Genomic DNA, 15,861 nt, shown 5'->3' on the forward strand with positions numbered 1-15,861 from the left:
AATTATAAAAAAAAACTTAAAATATATAAGTAAAGTATATGAATTTATTATTAAAAATAATTTTATTGCTTTATAAACTCAAATCCCGTGAAATCCCGTGAAATCCGACCAATTTTGTCAAGATTTCACATAACTAATTGAAATCCCATCAAATCCCACCAAATACCAATCCCGTTTTGAAATCCCAAGTTGCCAAACAGTGAAACGGTATTTTCAATTCCAAATCCCACCAAATTCCGTTCAATTCCCGTGATCCAAACACATAGGGTTTTACGAAAAACGATGGCCTCTGCATTTATGCGACAGTTTGAGAAGAAACAGAGCATTTTGAAGAGGTCAAGCAAAAAGTATTTGGAAGAAGCGCTTTACAAGAACCTGTTTAAGAATGGCGGAGAAGATCAGAAGGTTAGGGAACAGCTTAATCACTTCTTGAACTCTCGTAAAAGTGCTTACAAATTGGAGGTGGGCAAATCTCTCAAGCATCTTCGCAGCCGCAAGCTTTATGGCCCTGCGCTCAAGGTAGGTATAAATTTACTTGCATTTTGTGACAATTTTTAGTTGTTTTGTTGAATTTGCTTTTGCTATGTGGCTTGTTTTTTGTTTGTTAAAGATTGGGTTTTTTTATGCATATCATGGAATACAAGTGTTAGCGAACACATACTAGTGGAGTGTTTGGGTATGGTGCTAGGGCAAATTTTGAATCTGGGTAGGTTGTTAAATCATGTTTGAAAAGCTAAAAGCTGCAAAATATAGTCATTGCTTCTCCACTTCTCTATTTATACGACTACTCCCTTGAGTACGTTCATAAATTCACACCTACTTTGTTTCTTGTTTCTTTATAGCTGTCAGAAACTATGGAGAAAAGGGGAATGAACAGGACAGTAAGTGATCAATCAATTCACCTTGATCTGGTTGCAAAAAGTAATGGCATTTCCGCTGCTGAAACCTATTTTCTCAATCTGCCTGAACCCTCGAAAAATCATCTCACCTATGGTGCTCTTCTTAATTGTTACTGCAAAAACTTGATGACTGAAGAAGCAGTAGCTTTATTTGAAAAGATGAAAGAACTTAATTTGGAGTTGACTTCCATGCCGTATAACAACCTAAAGAACCTTTATCTGAAAACGGGGATGCCAAAAATGGTTCCAACAATCATCAAGGAAATGAAGGCCAGTGATATCATGCCGAATATTTATACATACAACGTCTGGATGAGGGCTCTTGCTGCTGTGGAAGATATACCTGGGGTTGAGAAAGTTATAGATGAGATGAAGCGAGATGGTCGAGTAGCTGGAGATTGGACAACATACAGTAATTTGGCATCAATATATGCTGATGCTGGACTATTTGATAAGGCCAACAGGGCTCTTAGGGAACTGGAGAGTAAAAATACTCGCCGAGAACACCCTGCCTACCAATTTTTGATCACGTTGTATGGACGCACTGGATATTTGCATGAAGTATATCGTATCTGGCGGTCCTTGAAGTTAGCGTTTCATAAAACAGCAAACGTAAGTTATCTAAATATGATACAAGTGTTGGTTAACTTGAATGATTTACCAGGTGCAGAGAAATGTTTTAAGGAGTGAGCATATGGTTGCAAAAATTATGATATTCACATTGGAAATGTCCTAATTGGAGCTTATCTAGGAGAAGATTTATTCAAGAAAGCTGAAGTGCTCATGAACCTTGCCCGGAGGAGAGGATCTAAGCCTAATTCGAAATCTTGGGAACTCTACCTTGATTACTATATGAAAAAAGAAGAGATTAAATCAGCTATGGATTGTGTCGAAAATGCACTTTCTGCTGGTAAAGGGGAAGGTAATGAATGGGCTCCTTCCCCTTTGATTATCCGGGAACTGATGCAACACTTTGAACGTAACAAGGATGTTGAGGGTGCTGAGGCTTTCCTGGCAATTTTGACAAAGTTGAGTATAAATTACAATCCGAGGTACTTGAATCTTTGATAAGAATTTATGCGTCCTCCGGAAAAAAGAGTTCAACTATGCGTCAACGGATTAAAATGGAGAAAGTGTAGTTGAGCGAGGAAGGTATGAAATTAATGATATCTCAGATCAATGAGCTATATTGAACGATGTATTTGTTGTTGTTGGTGTTTACTATGAAAAGAGGTTGTGCTCTATCGACCTCTAACCTCATTCAATTGTAGTGTCATCCTTTTGAGCTTGTTTTCATTATTTATTGTTTTCTCGTGCCCAGGAATCCAAGTGTAGACGTGTGTTGATCCAATAATTTTTTGTAACTTCAGCAATTATGACGAGTTGGAATGAAGATTGCACTTGACTATAATCAAAGTGTTGAATATTATGTTGAAGTAGTTCAATTAAAGACTACTGCTGTTGAAGTTGCACTTGTCTGCTTTGTTCTTCCATTTCATCGTCATGCATGTTGCTTTTAAAACTCACATCAAGATGTTAGTTAACACAAGCACACACAGCTAAAAAATGACCCCGTCCCTCTTGGGAATTCTGTTGATGAATAAGAAATAAGGAATAGAGAGTTTTCCTCTCAAGGGTCTTAGTAGACAACAATGTCAATTCCCCTTATAAACTATTCCAAGCATATCTCTGCACAATTTTTCGGAACTGTCTGGGAAGATTTTGATTAATTCTAATCGATGAATTTTTTAATAAAGGGGCTGTAAAGTGAGAGAGGGAAGGAATGCAACCTTTATTTTTGATTTTTTCCATTAAAATACAAGAATGAGAGGTGTCTAGCTTTGAATCATTATGGGGTTGAGCTAAATGTCCTCACTGTAGTATACGCAGTTAGAACCTTGGATCAGACAAATGTTTTGTGGTGGAAGGTTTCCTTGGTGATGGCTTACCCTTTCAATAATCTGCTTTGGGGTGTGAAGTGGAAAAATTGATGGTGGGATTTCATTTTTGCTGTTCCTACTTCTGAATATTAAATGCGACGAGTAAACGTCTCTTACAGAGGGAAGAAAATAAAGAAGGAATTTAGGAAATGAAACGCTGCAAATGTTTGCTTTTAGCTTGGTCCTCTTAACTCGACAGGGATGGACCATTGTGAAGCATTATGAAAGCTAATAACAGATCATATTATACATATAGTTTATGTTGGATGTACAACACAGTCGTTGGTAGTGAAGCATTTAAGATTAACCATCGTGCAACTAGCCAGAATGACTGGATACTTCATTTATTGGCATCAAGCCATTCAAGAATGCCCTTTTCTGATTCAGACAGGTCTTTCTTTTGCCTAAGTTCGCCTTCTAACAACCCGAAGTAATCTCTATAGTTGCGCTTGTAATAACTATCCAATCTCTGTTCAAATGACAAAATGGGAAAATTGAGTTGTACGGGTTACTTGGGTTATCAAGATAGACAACATAAATGTACATATACCTCCTTGTCATTTTTTGCCTTGTTTTCTTGCTATTTCTTCAGATATTCTGAGGAGATAATCAGATTACAGCCTAGGAAAACCAATTTTGAGAATGCCCGAAAAATCGAAGTTAAAGTTGGAGAACATACTATTAAGGAGGTCAGTCTGTGACTGAGTAGCAACAAGTGCAGTCGAAAGCACAAGTAAGTCTCTCCTTCCTCCTCTCCCTCCCTCTCCCTTGTTGGCTTCTGCTATTCTGATTACACCGAAAGTATTCATTCTTGAAGCTGCAGACATAGCCATGAAAATAGCCAATTCTTTGTTGGAACCACTCCTTTTTAGATATATCATGTGTTGTGTGGTCCATGCATTGCCATTTCACAAATGAATTATTCTTAGTTTTCATTTTAAAACGAAACCCCTTTATTTTTTTTTCCTCGTCGCCGAGATAAAGATTATTTATTTATTTATTTATTTTTGGTTGTTGCGAGAAAACTTAATCCAAAATGATTTTTATAATCGTATCTAGTTATATATAATATTATTTATTATTATCCCAAGATGTGCTTGTTTTTCGACTACTTTATATAAAAAAAATTAACAGCCAAATTGTATGTTTATTCGACATTCCCAATTTTCTACCACCACGTATTATTTATTGTTGTATGCCATATGAAGCACTAAAAAATGGCTCCACGGTTTTAAAACCATGGCTAAATTTAACCACGATTTTATAAAAAACTTGCTAAATTAGCCATGAAAAAAATTTATCCGTTTTTTTTAGAGAGAAATTTATCTGTTGTTAAAATAACATCAGTTTATGAAATTCTGTTACTATTTTAGCAACGAATTTACGTAAATTCGTTACTAATGTTGCAACAGGTTGACTTAAACCGTTACTAATGTAGCAAAAGTTTTTTTTAAAAATGTTACTGAATATAACCACGATTTTTGTTAAACCGTTTGTTAAGATCGGTTTTGATGGTGGGCGGTAAATTGCTTTTCGGAATCTACTATATGTAACTGTAGCAGTTGACTCCTAATCCGTTACTAATGTTGCAACAGATTAGCTTAAGCAACTGCCATTTCACTGATGAATTATTCTTTGTTTTCTTTTCAAAACGAATTCGATAATTTTGTTTATACATGAGGGTTTCTATAGTATAACACCTTTATATTTTTTCTCTTCGTCGAGATAAAGATATACATTTTAAACGAGTTACTAGTATATCAACATTTTTTTTTGAAACCTAAATATATATTCACGAGGAAAGATCATGTTTTACAGCATTACAAATTAAAAAGGGAACGACTTTTGGAAAAACTAGATTGCCCCTATTGAACAAGCATCACCTAGCTAAGACATGTGCAACAATATTTTCATTCTTAGAACAGTGGTTGAAAGAAAAAGAAGTTGCATCAGAGCAAAAATTTTTGATATCTTCAACAAGAGATTCATCCACAGAGAAAGGTTGAGGATTTTTGATAGCTTGAATGACAGATAGAGCATCTGATTCTACAATCCAATCTTGCCAATTGCCCTGGATTGCCATTGTAACTCCCTCCTTTACTGCCATTAATTCTGCTAAGTGGGGAGAGAAGCGGCCATGGAGATATTTACCAAACACAAATAAGATATGACCCTGATTATTTCTACCCACCACACCCACTCCAAAATAATCGTTCGAATCAACGACTGCAGCATATACATTGATTTTGATTTGCCCAAGTCTTGGAGGCTGCCAAGAGCGAGTAGCCATAGAAAGGTGAATTGAACTTAAAGGTTTAGGGACTACCTGGAAATCCGCTTTAGCGATATTAGCACGATATATGCACAGTGGATATAAGAGAGGGATTCGTTCCTTCAAAAAATTTCCTGTTTAGATCATTCCAAATACTCCAACACAACAAAACAAAATTTTCCAGATCTTTATCCACTCCTTTCTCCACGACCCAACAGAAGATATCAATGAACGATCCTTGAGGAAATTTGGACAACAGTGGCCAAAGTGTTGTCATCTTCCACATTTGTTTAACCTGCGAGAATACCAGAAAACATGTGAGATGTCTTCAGGAGAGTTATTACAATGGGGGCATCTATTCTCCACATTTATCCCCCTCAAGTTAAGGTTAGATCTCACGGGTAGTGCATTAAACAGTGCTCTCCGATCCAAAAGTGAATCTTTATTTTGTTTGGGATCCTCAATTTCCACATTTTTTTGAGCCCCATAGAAATCCCACAATAAAGTCCATTACTTGCTGCCTCATCCCCCTCCATGGCTAAGTGATATCCCGATTTGACTGTATAGCTCCCATTTGATGTATAATGCCAAATCACTCTGTCAATTTGTGAATCCCTTCCTAATAACATCATGATCCACTGGCCATAAATGTTGAGTGATCATTTCCCAATCCCAAACTCTATCAGATGTCAATAAATCATTATGGGGTTGAGCTAAATGTTCTCACTGTATTATATGCAGTTAGAAGCTTGGATCAGACAAATGTTTTGTGGCGGAAGGTTTCCTTGGTGATGGCTTACCCTTTCAATAATCTGCTTTGGGGTCTGAAGTGGAAAATTTGATGGTGGGATTTCATTATTGCTGTTCCTACTTCTGAATATTAAATGCGATGAGTAAACGTTTGTTACAGAGGGAAGAAAAGAAAAAAAGCAAGGAATTTAGGAAATGAAACGCTGCAAATGTGTGCTTTTAGCTTGGTCCTCTTAACTCGACAGGGATGGACCATGGTGAAGCATAATGAAAGCTAATAACAGATCATATTATACATATATTTTATGTTGGATGTACAATACAGTCGTTGGTAGTGAAGCATTTAAGATTAACTGTAATGCCCCGTTTTTATCTTAAATGAGTTTATTTGAGTTAATCGGAGATTGCAGAGTTCAAGAGCCGACTTGATTTTGATCAAGGTCCTTTTTGCAAATTTTGGAAATTTCAGGGACTAAAACTCAAATAGTGGATTTTATATATTATCTACTCTTGATTTTTATTTCACAAGTCACCTCCCTCCTCCTCCCAACCGTGAACCCCCATTGAAGACGCCTTCAAGCTTTTCCAAGCTTCCAGATTTCTGTCCGAGCTCGATCCGGCCGTTGGAATTTATTTCTGAAGGCAGATTAACGATCACTGCAGCGAGAGCTCCGTTATATCGTAAGTTTTTCTACGATCAGATACATTCTAGTTTTCGGAGGTTGTTAGAATCGTTTGAGATTCGAGTATGTTGTTCTTGACAGAGTTATGATCGTTTATTATCTATCGGTTTTGAAATAGAGCGACGTTCGGAATTGTTATGATTTTTGGAAGCCATTTTCGAAAATGAGGTTTTGAGATTTGTTGGAATTGCCTTGTTATTGTTGTATTAGCATTGATATGGGTTGATATCGATATTGAACTGCTGTCTGCGTTTCCGGTTTGTTCAGTTATAGTCGTTATGCCGCCGGTTTGAGTTTTTGGAGATTTGAACCGTTTTTGAGTTGTTGAACTTGGCTTGTGAGTTGATCGTTGTTGATTGATCATCTCTTGTCTCGTACAGATTCGTTGGAGTTTGTCGAGCCCTGTGTTAGCAACATTTGATCGTCAAGAGATTGGACGAAGAACGGTAAATAGATTTACCTTGAACCGTAGTTGTCGTTTAGATTGTATAGTCTTTGACACAATCTTTTGTTGTAGCTTATCCAGAGTTGGAACTACTGCATTGAAAGGTTGCGGGATAGCATACTCGGGACTGTTGGTTCTCGAGTTTTCCCTTCAAATCAAATATTGCATCAATACTTGTTCTAGCATGTGGAACTTGTATTTTGGTTGTTATTTGAGTTTGTTTATATGGCTTATGTTTTATGTTTTCTTAAGCATTCATCTTGAGCCAAACCTTTGATTTCAGCAGGCAGAACAACCCTTTTTAATTTAGACGTTTGGGAGCTATAATCGAGTGGCCTAGGACGTATCCGTTTTGCCTAGTGCTAGCATACTCATTATAGTTGCTCAAAGTCTAGAGGATTGGGATACGTGGCACCACATCGATTGGGAGAGTTGGTGAGTCGTCACGTGATCTCATCCTTGGGATCCCAAGAGCACAACAACAATCCCTCGTTTATCAGATTTGATATCCCGATTTAAAGACATGCATTTCATTACGTTGATATTGTTTTCGCGTTGCCTTGAAAGCATGTTTACTGATTTCATTACTTTTATGTTGCTTTTACTGGGAGTATCTTTCTCACCGGTTTATCCAACTGTTGCTTTGTTTTGTATGTGTACTTGGCAACAGGAGGGGCAGGATCAAGTCAGCGAAGGCCTGGTTAGCAACAAGAGGGAGAGTTAGTCGTGAGACTCGGTTTAGAAGTCGTGTCAGCATGTCTACCTAGTTATTTTGGATCATGTTTAGATATCGAACTTCGTCGTTATGTTATTGTTGCATGTTCTCTACTTTTGAACATTTGTTGAACTCCAGAATTTTATGTACTAATTGGAGGAATTGAATTGTAATGCATGTTTATGTTTTGAAGCATTCAATGGCTTGAATGGTATCGGTTAGCCTTGCTTATTGTTCTGTTTTTTATTTTCTGAGCAGAAGGCGCGCTCGATCGCCCGAGTTCGTCGGATCGAGCGCGGCCTTTTATTTTGAGGCAGCAACTTTGTTTAATTGGGTGCGCTCGATCGCACGAACTCGTTGCGATCGAGCGCAGCACCTGAGTTCCCGGCAGAACTCTTGGAATTTTGGTGCGCTCGATCGCACGAGTTCCATGCGATCGAGCGCAGCCCTTTTCAAAAAAAAAAAAAAATCTTTTTCTTGCCTTGCTTTAAGTCTTGGATCTTGTATGCTTATTTTTGTTTAATCCGAGATTAGCTATTTAGAACCGAGGTCTCACAATAAGTGGTATCAGAGCGTTAAGATTCCTGGTTGAACTAGAGTGAGCGGGGTAGTTCGAGTCCACATGTATTGGCTCCTCGCATGTGATTGAGTTATTTAATTGTTTTATTAAATACCATGCGAGCATGCTTATTTAATTGAGAAGTATTTGAATTACATGATTATGTGATTTAATTTATAAATCATGGACTACTTGAGATATAACTGTTTTTGTTATCGGCGGGTATCCAAAATTCTAAGAGGTTGTAAGGACACCGTAATTGCAGCGATTGAGATATCTTGTGTCTTAACCCTTGATAATCAGATGGGTCCTCGTCGAATTATTTGAAGAAACACACCGCCAGTCATTCCTCCGAATGTGACTCCGCCTGCAGTTACTCCTCCGAATGAGCAAGATAGTACAGAAACTGAGCAGTTGGATGCTACAGCGATCCCTATGAAAACCTTGCTGAAGAGGTTTCAGTCGTTTAATCCGCCCTTGTTGTTGGGTACAGAAAATCCAGTTGACTGTGAGAGTTGGTTGGATGACATTGATCAGTTGTTCGATTCCATTGACTACACAGATGACCGCCGAACCAGGTTAGTCATTCATCAGCTCCGTGGATCATGACAAAGAAAGCAATGGAGAGTAGAGGTACGAAAATTACTTGGACTCTTTTCAAATCTGAGTTTTATAAGTGGTTTTTCCCTATCTCGTATCGTAAGGATAAGGGAGCTGAGTTTGCCAATCTGAGGCAAGGGAATCTGAACATTGAGGAGTACGTAGCCAAATTTGACAGTCTGTTGCGTTTTTCACCACTAATTGTCGGCGATGTTGAAGCAAAAGCCGATCAGTTCATCAATGGTTTGAACCCCGACGTCTTCACGTTGGTAAACACCAATAGGCCTAACAACTTTGCGGATGCCATGAATCACGCAAAGGGAGCAGAAGCAGGCTTGTGGAGGCAGAGAGGTAATCAAGTGGTACCTCAGCAGCAGAGGCAGTATCAGAACCAACCATCTCAGTATCAGAATCAGCCACCTCAGCATCAGAACCAGTGGCAAAGGTATGATGGTGGAAGCAGTGGGGGAAACAGAAAGGATCAGTACAAAGCAAGAGGGAAACATTTCAAGAGGCAGGGGAACAGTTCTTCTAGTTCCAGTGGTTCCAAGCAATTCGGTTCAGGACAGAGTTCTGGATCATCATCTTTGTATTGCAGCAAGTGTGGAGGTAGACACTCACCAGATCACTGTGTAGGAGTCTTTGGTAACTGCAACACCTGTCAGCAACCGGGACACTTTTCTAAGGTGTGCCCTCAGCGTAACAAAGATAGAGCTCATAGTGGGAGTTCATCTAGACCTACAGCTCAGCCTGAGAGGCAGTCTTCTGCAGTGCACTCTTTCCAGCCTCAGTAGCAAAACAGACAGAGAGGTAACTCTAGTGCGAACCAGCCTCCGAGACAGCAGACACGAGTCTTTGCATTGACAGAGGATCAGGATCAGGCAACACCAGACGATGTTATTGTTGGAACACGGTCGTTCTCTGGATCGAAAAAGAAAGTGATACTCGTTGCAGCGGAAGTTTTAAAATTTTTATATGGAACGATTCCATATCATGGGTATCAAATTCCTACGATTAAAATTATTAACATAAAATTTAAATAATATAAATTTTACCTCTCAAGTATCAACTTGAGGTTGTGGACTCCAACAGATTAAATCTGCTCTTGTTGTAAATCCCAGGAACTGATGGACGAACTTTTCTTCAATCAGGTCCACGAACAGAAATTTAATCCCTCTGATAGACTGCACTAGAAAGTCTATCAGAAGTTTCTACGAAGAGATAGAACAGATATGATCTGTTAAATCAGTCTGCAAATTCAAAATTCACAGACTGAATTTTCGAACAGAAGAGGGAGAGAGGCGGCCGAACCCTAGGGAGACTGCCTCTCTAGGTTTCGAAAATTATGACCTTGTGTTGTCTAATTTCTATACTGCAATAACTTATTTATAACATGGGCTGCTAACAACTTAGGGCCCATTAGTCATAAGTTCAAGCCTGACAAGCAAAGCCCGCATGTTCAAAAATTAATATGAAATTCATCGTGACTCAAATTGATAAAACAATTTCAACAATGTGCACAGAAACCATTTCTGCATCTTTTAAAGTCAAGACAAATTTTCTGAATCCGAATTCAGTGATTTCCAAAAATGTCCATCACTATGTCATTTTAGGAAAATCTCACTCCCTCTACTCTTAAATAAGAAGTCCTACTTCTTATCTACTAAATTTAACTCTTTAAATCTAATTATCTCAACGGGGATTAGAAAACTATTACTTGTGTGACCCTCAATGGTTCAGGGATACAGCTAGCTGTGGGCCCACAACTCCTTGTGACTCGGAACAACAATTTCCGACTTGCCCATCGAATCATGGTAAGAGCGCCTAGCAACATCGCCCCATGATTCCCTAGGTATCACTGATAGTGCCTGCAAGAACCAGTAGGTTTTGGTTAGCGTACAGTACGGTCCCTTTAACCATATATCCCGATCGAATCAACAACCATTGGTACATCGAGAGTTGTTCGAGATTCGATAACTATGCAATGCATCTTGAAGATCAAATAGTGACATCGCATGTTGTTAGAACCTAATGGGGGGGGGGGGATTAGGTTCTTTGGCAACTTTAGCAATTTAAAGCGATTATACTAAACGCAAGCGGAAGACTAGTAAAGCAATCAAATATAAAGCGGTAAATAAATGCGTAAAGTAAATAAAGCAGTAAAAGAGAGATAGGAATTGTTTATGGAAGTTCGACGATAAATCGTCTACGTCTCCCCTTCTTGGTTAAGTACGATTAACCAAGGATCCACTAGCACTCGAACACTTGGCCTTGATGGCTCCAAGGATAGCCTTTACAACTCAACACGATCACCGCGCCGATACAACTCGAACACTTGGCCTTAATGGCTCCAAGGATAGCCTCAACAAAAACACTTGGCTTCACACTCAAGTGTTTACAACAATCTCACAATACACTTGGCTTCACACTAAGTGTTTACAACAATAGCACAACCAACTCACAAACTATTTTCACAAATAACTCTCAAATATTGATTGAGCACTTTGGTAGAGAGAATATTGCTTGCAAATGAGAGAAGAAATGAGTTGGGATGTCTCCAAATGAACTTGGATGGCCTCTATTTATAGTTGGCAAAGATTTGAATCTGATTTGAGTGCTTGGAGCGTGTGTTAAGAAGTCAAGGAGAGACAAAAAAGTGTTCGGCGCCGCTGCCATCTTTTTTCCAGCACTGAGCGGATTTTGTGGAAAAATCATATCTTCCAATATAACCGTTGGATTGATCTGAAATTTGAACTGAAGCTTTAAAACATCCAGATATTAATTATGAACGGTGAAGATTTGATTTGAACGAGTCAAAAATTTCCAGTAATTTTCGGAAGTCACTTCCTCATGTTTTCGAACCTATTCTGTGCAACAAACTTGAAAAATTCATATCTATTAATCCATCCGTTGGATTGACCTGAAATTTGTACAGAAGCTTTATAACATCATAGTACTGAATCTGATCGGTGGAGATTTGATTTGAAATTCTCAAACATTCCCCGTTATTTTCTGAAGTCGAATTTTCATGGTTTCGTTCCTTGCAGAAGTGGGTACTGTGCAGCATATATGGAAAAATTCATATCTCTCATTCTAGCCGTTGGATTGCTCTCAAATTTGGACAGTACTTGTAAGACTTTTTTATCTAGATTATGACCGGTGGAGATCCGATTTGGTGTCATAGAAAATTTCCAGTAATTTTCGGAAGTTGCTGCTCCATACTTTGGCTTCTTCTTGTCTTTTTCTAAATATCTCTTAACAATGTTTCATCCATTCAATGAGCAATACAAGAATTTATAAATACATGTATAGCTTCAAAATAACTTCCAATAATTTATTTTTCAATAAATCTAATATGCAAAATCTCACTTTAAATGGTTAGTAACAATTAACCGAGTTTTGTAATCATCAAAACATAATATTATGAGACTTGTTAATGCATTAAAAATATTAATCTCATAACACGAGATTTGTATGCGTTTAAGGCGTAACAATCTCCCCCTTTTTGATGATCACAAAACTTGGTTAAATAGGAGAAATAAATGTACAATATTAAATGAATAATTTAAATTTGCACAATATAATTGCATGAATAAAACTCCCCCTAAATTAAACAATTAATGAAGAAGAGTTTGTTTATCAAATAACCGATTTTATTCTTCATGCATTTAACCATACTAACTCTTCCCTTTAGTAAAAGTATTTAACCAAACTAATTCTCCCCCTTTTTGTGATAATCAAAAAGACTGAAAAATTAAATAAAAAAAAATAATAGAAAATATGATTTCTAAATACAACACATAAATTCACATAATTAACAAAATATGAGCGTTTAATATTGAATAAATTCAATTAATTTGTATTATCCAACATTAAATTTGCTCGAATTTTATATTAAGCTCCCCCTTAATATGACATTAAATTTATTTATGTCTTCAAATGATTACAATTCAATCATTCCAAGTTCACCACGCAAACGAATAAAAGTATTTTCATCTAGTGGTTTTGTAAAAATATCGGCAATTTGATTTGTCGTGTCAACATATTGAAGTTCAACTTCATTTCGTTCGATGTGGTCACGAATAAAATGATGACGAATGTCAATATGTTTGGTGCGCGAATGTTGAATCGGATTCTTTGTAAGACATATGGCGCTAGTGTTGTCACAGAAAATAGGGATTTTTGAAAAAGAGACGCCATAGTCGAGCAATTGATGCTTCATCCAAAGAATTTGCGCACAACAACTACCGGCAGCCATATATTCGGCTTCGGTCGTTGATAACGCAACACAGTTTTGCTTTTTGGAAAACCAAGAAACCAAACAGTTTCCTAAAAAAAAAACAGGTTCCACTAGTGCTTTTCCGGTCCACCTTATATCCACCAAAGTCGGCATCACAGTAAGCTTTTAAATCAAAGAAAGAATTTTTCGAATACCACAAGCCGAGATTTGGAGTATTTGAAAGATATTTAAAAATGCGTTTTAAGGCGAACAAATGTGATTCCTTTGGACATGATTGAAATCGTGCACACAGGCATACACTAAACATAATGTCTGGCCTACTTGCAGTAGCATATAGTAAGGAGCCAATCATACTACGAAAGGAAGATTGATCTACAGGTTTACCATTTTCATCTTTGTCGAGTCTGATTGCTGTGCTCATCGGTGTGGATGATGATTTTGTGTTCTCCATCCCGAATTTCTTTAGAATCTCCTTTATGTATTTGCTTTGGTTCACGAAGAACCCATCCTTGCACTGCTTGACTTGCAATCCGAGGAAATAGTTAAGTTCCCCCATCATGCTCATCTCAAAGTGATCTTGCATAAGCTTAGAAAATTCTTGGCAAAGATCTTCGTTAGTAGAACCGAAAATGATATCGTCCACATAAATTTGCACAATAAGCAAATCATTATCTCTAGATAAAGTAAACAATGTAATATCAACAATTCCTCTAGTAAAGCCATTGGTAATAAGGAAAGAAGAGAGTTTTTCATACCAAGCTCGAGGAGCTTGTTTCAATCCATACAAAGCTTTGTTGAGTCTATATACGTGATCAGATAACAAATTATCAACAAAGACATCAGGTTGTTCAATATAGACCTCTTCTTTCAAATCACCATTCAAGAAAGCACTTTTAACATCCATCTGAAATAATTTAAAATTTCTAGAGCATGCAAAATCAAGTAACATACGAATGGATTCAAGACGGGCAATAGGAGCATAAGTCTCATCATAATCAATGCCTTCTTCTTGACTATATCCTTTAGCTACGAGCCTAGCCTTGTTTCTAGTGATGGTGCCATGCTCATCAAGTTTATTTCTAAACACCCATTTAGTACCTATCACAGGTCTATCATGCGGCCTAGAAACAAGATCCCAAACATTATTGCGTTTAAATTCATTTAACTCATCTTGCATAGCAATAATCCAGGAATCATCAAGTAAAGCATCATCAACACATTTTGGCTCAACATGAGAAACAAAAGCAAGATGATTACAAATATTATTGAGAGAAGAGCGAGTAGATACTCCCTTTGATGGACTTCCAATTATCAGATCTTTAGGATGATCTTTGTGATGTGTCCATTCCTTAGGAAGTGGTGTTTTCTCAACTGTAGCATCTATATCATTTAAGCTTGAGGAAACCATCTCTTCTTCAAGTATTTCTATATCATCATTGTTAGTGCGAGAAATATTTAACAAAGATTCATCAAATATAACATGTATTGATTCTTCAACAAGTAAGGTGCGCTTATTGAATACTCTATAAGCCTTACTTGTAGTAGAATACCCAAGAAAAATACCTTTATCGGATTTGACATCAAATTTGCCAAGGTTGTCCTTACCATTATTGTGAATGAAGCACTTAGATCCAAAAGCTCGAAAGAATGAAATGTTAGGCTTTCTCTCCCTCCATAACTCGTATGGAGTTTTCTTGAGAATTGGCCTTATTGATACGCGATTGATGATGTAACATGCAGTGTTCATTGCTTCAGCCCAAAAATATTTTGGTAGAGAATGCTCACATAACATGGTCCTTGCAATCTCTACTAGTGTCCTATTTTTCCTCTCAACGACCCCGTTTTGTTGAGGAGTCCTAGGACAAGAAAAATTGTGACCGATGCCTTTTTCTATACAAAAGTTTGAAAAATTCTCATTTTGAAATTCAGTTCCGTGGTCACTACGGATCTGTTTTATTGAAAGATTTTTCTCATTCTCAACTCGTTTAGCAAAAGTTTTAAAATACTCAAAGACATCATTTTTGTGAGCTAAAAACAATGTCCACGTGTAACGTGAAAAATCATCTACAATGACAAACGCATAAAGCTTTCCTCCTAAACTAGCGTTCCTCGAGGGACCACATAGATCTAGGTGGAGAAGTTCAAGGGGCATAGAAGTGGATACAAAATTTTTGCTTTTAAAATATTCCCTTGTATGTTTGCCAAATTGACACGCATCACAAACAGAATCAAGTTTCAAATCAAGTTTTGGCATACCAATGACTAAGTCAAGTTTTAAAAGTTTTTCGATGGTACTAGGACCAACATGACCCAATCGTCTATGCCAAAGAATGTTGTCATCAACATTCACGGATACAAGGCTTTTTATATTTGATAAAGATAAATTATTTAAAGAGACCTTGTAAACATTCTCACTTCTATATCCTTTGAAATTTATGGATTTGTCACTAATAAATGATACAGTGCAGTGTTGGGGAGTGAATTTGACTTCATAACCTCTATCGCACAATTGACTTATGCTTAGTAGATTATGCTTAAGTCCTTTCACTAGGAGTACATCATCAATTAGACAAGAATTAGATATACCTATTGAGCCGATGCCTTCAATTACTCCTTTGCTGTTGTCTCCAAAGGTGACAGTCCCCTTCTCCTTTGGTTTGATTGATTGAAGAAGATCCTTGTTCCCCGTCATATGTCTAGAACATCCACTGTCTAGATACCATATGCTAGGGAGAGCATTTTTCTTGTTTCCCTGAAA

The 15,861-nt window shown here is 37.4% G+C and overlaps 1 long non-coding RNA gene and 1 pseudogene across 1 annotated transcript; one reads left to right on the forward strand and one right to left on the reverse strand.

Moving 5' to 3' along the window:
- The first annotated feature begins 269 nt into the window (after positions 1-269).
- Positions 270-2,363, forward strand: LOC140874672 (large ribosomal subunit protein mL101 (rPPR4)-like; annotated as a pseudogene).
- Positions 2,364-2,575: 212 nt separating this feature from the next.
- On the reverse strand, positions 2,576-3,879 carry LOC140874673 (uncharacterized). Its single transcript, XR_012148185.1, has 3 exons — positions 3,519-3,879; positions 3,390-3,436; positions 2,576-3,308 (listed from the first exon to the last, which is right to left on the reverse strand). It is a non-coding gene; the product is annotated as an uncharacterized lncRNA (long non-coding RNA).
- Positions 3,880-15,861: the final 11,982 nt, after the last annotated feature.

This window comes from Henckelia pumila, chromosome 1, assembly GCF_033568475.1.
Source record: "Henckelia pumila isolate YLH828 chromosome 1, ASM3356847v2, whole genome shotgun sequence".
Lineage (NCBI taxonomy): Eukaryota > Viridiplantae > Streptophyta > Magnoliopsida > Lamiales > Gesneriaceae > Henckelia > Henckelia pumila.